The sequence below is a fragment of the Cucurbita moschata genome, unplaced genomic scaffold (assembly GCF_002738365.1).
Source record: "Cucurbita moschata cultivar Rifu unplaced genomic scaffold, Cmos_1.0 Cmo_Scf00033, whole genome shotgun sequence".
NCBI classification, from domain to species: Eukaryota; Viridiplantae; Streptophyta; class Magnoliopsida; order Cucurbitales; family Cucurbitaceae; genus Cucurbita; species Cucurbita moschata.
Window position 1 is genome coordinate 965,889 of NW_019268549.1, and position 2,863 is coordinate 968,751.

The window sequence follows — 2,863 nt, forward strand, 5'->3', positions numbered from 1 at the left end:
TCTGCAAATTAATGATTAGGGATGAGGCCCTAGAAGACAAGGACACAACTGTTGTTGGCTTCAAACATAGGGATTGCTTGACAGGCTCTATTGCCCGAATGAAAGATGGCGTGGAGAGCTTATACAATACCCAACAAGTGATCGTTCAGATGGTCTTAGAAATGTTTGAGGATTTGAGAGCAGCTTTTGGAGTGGTCAAGATTGAAGTAGCGGATCTAAGCGCCAGATCAAACCTCCCTATGAGAGTGGTGGGGAACCAAACCCCAACTGGGGGTGTGAAACAATTTAACCATATATAGGTTTTAGAGCCCAAGCCCATCTGTGGGGCTTGAGATTCCAAGGCTCTAGAGAACTTTATTTTTGACCTCGAAAAGTATTTTCGAGCCACAAATACTGTGGTAGGAGAAGCGAAGGACACAGTTGCAACAATTAGTCGACGATGCGATCCAAGTACACGGACATTCAAGGTGGTCAATATATTGTGGACACTTGGGAGAGCTTAAAACAAGAACTCTGCTCTCAATTCTTTCCAAAGAATGTCGAGATAACTGCAAGAAGGAAGTTAAGAGAGGTAATGCTTACTACCAATATCCGAGATTATGTTAAACAGTTTTCTTGACTTTTGTTAGATATACATGATATATTTGAGAAAGATAAGGTCTTCAGTTTTGTTGAAGGGGTGAAATAGTGGGCAAAAACAAAGCTCTACAAACAAAGAGTTCAAGATCTTTCCACGATGTATGCTACAATAGAACGACTATTTGATCTTAGTATCGATCAACCCCAAGAGATAAGGTAGAGTTAGACGTTCGCAAGTGGTGAAAATAAAATTATTGACCCAACTCCCCTAAAGGTGGGGGAAGTGACAGACTTGAAACTGGAGGAGGGGAACATGAGCCATCCCAACAGAAAGGTAGAACTTCATATGCAGAGACCTCACAAGCAGAACAGTCATAGTCAAACCTGAGACTCCTCGTCTTACTTCATATGCAAGGGGACCCATAAAAAATTGGAATGCTTACCGAAGGTAGCATTATATGCCTTCCAAGAAAAACTCGAAGTGAATTTAGAAGTCGAGTATGAGACAGTTGAAATAGAAATATTGTTAGTTAAGAATGTTGAACACCCCCTCATGAGAGGACTAAAGTACTTGTTCGCTCTCAAGAAGAGAGTGGAAGAGATAGAGGAGCCAGTGGAACACGATCTTATGTATGTCAAGGCTCGGGATAATCATAGAGCGGTCAGGAACACCATTATTGACTTGAGAACCACCCACAACTTCATGATAGAGACCGAAGCAAAACGCTTGAACATCACAGTCTTAAATACATATGCTACGAAGAACGTGTCTCTATTGCATAAATTTATAATAAACACTTTAAAATGTAGTCATCCTTTGACATCACTAATTTAGGAGCTACAAAGATAACTCCGATCATGCCAGAGACTTGGTATGGACAAATCGGCTTTGTCATAGTCAAGATGGATGACTTCAAAATTGTGTTAGGGATGGACGTCCTATTAGAACACAAAGTCATTTTGATGCCCCTATTAAAATGCTTAGTAGTAATGAGGTCCTATCAGACGACTATTCAGACAAACACCCATAAGCCAAGAGCAATGAAAATGATATTGGCATTACAGTTGAGAAAGAATATCTACGCTCACTACCATTGTCGTATTTGAAGAGGGGAACTCGAGTGAGCTCACTCCAACAGAAACCTCTTGACCACTCTAGGAACACTGTGACCCAATACCAAAAAGTGAGAAAAAGCATTTATCTTCACATGGGTAGATAGATCACGAGATTGATGTTATGTCGGGGGGAGACTGCCTGCCACAAATTAATTCCATACAACTCAACTTGAGCTTGCTAAGCTCTACAAACAACTAAATTACTTGTTAACTATTGTGTAACTCCCTTAATTTTCCTATTCTAAATTAGTGATGTCACCATATGCATATCTTAAATACATATGCAGAAATTTATAATAAACACTTTAAAATGTAGTGATGAACTTATACAATTAATTAAAAAACATGAAGTTTGAAATAACAGTCTTTTTAATAATGAAATATAAAGAAAACCACCCATTAACTACTAAATGTAAAACTGTGTGTAAAACCAAGCATACTACTGCCGTATCTTGACCTATCTTGACTTCCATTCCCTTTCCAACATTCATCGTCATCTGTGTAGGGAGCTTTACCTCTATCTGAAAATATAAGAGTTGAGTATTTTAAGAAATACTCAATAAGTTCTACTATTGGGGTTACTATTGGGGTTAGTAATGCAATCACACACATAATATGATTGAGACCTATGTTTAAGATCGTAACATGACCTTAAACTCCTTCCAGTTCTAGATAGGGTTGGATGTGTAATACTACTCCACACACGGTCCACATACACCTACACAGACCCACTCTCGTATACGTACCCTCTGGGCTTGACTTGGTTGGGTACAATGCATTACACGCCACCGGATACTATAGAAAAGGAAATACCTGGATGATATCATGACGAACATAAATATTAAAGGGACGCGTCCATACTAGCATAACATAACAAGTAAGTATCTTGATGTACATGTGTAACGACCCAGATACACCGCTAACAGATATTGTCCTCTTTGGGCTTTCTCTTTCGGGCTCGCCCTCAAGGCTTTAAAACGCGTCTGCTAGGGGAAGGTTTCCACACCCTTATAAAAGGTGATTTNTTCTAGATAGGGTTGGATGTGTAATACTACTCCACACACGGTCCACATACACCTACACAGACCCACTAGGCGAGCTCGTATACGTACCCTCGTCCACATACACCTACACAGACCCACTAGGCGAGCTCGTATACGTACCCTCT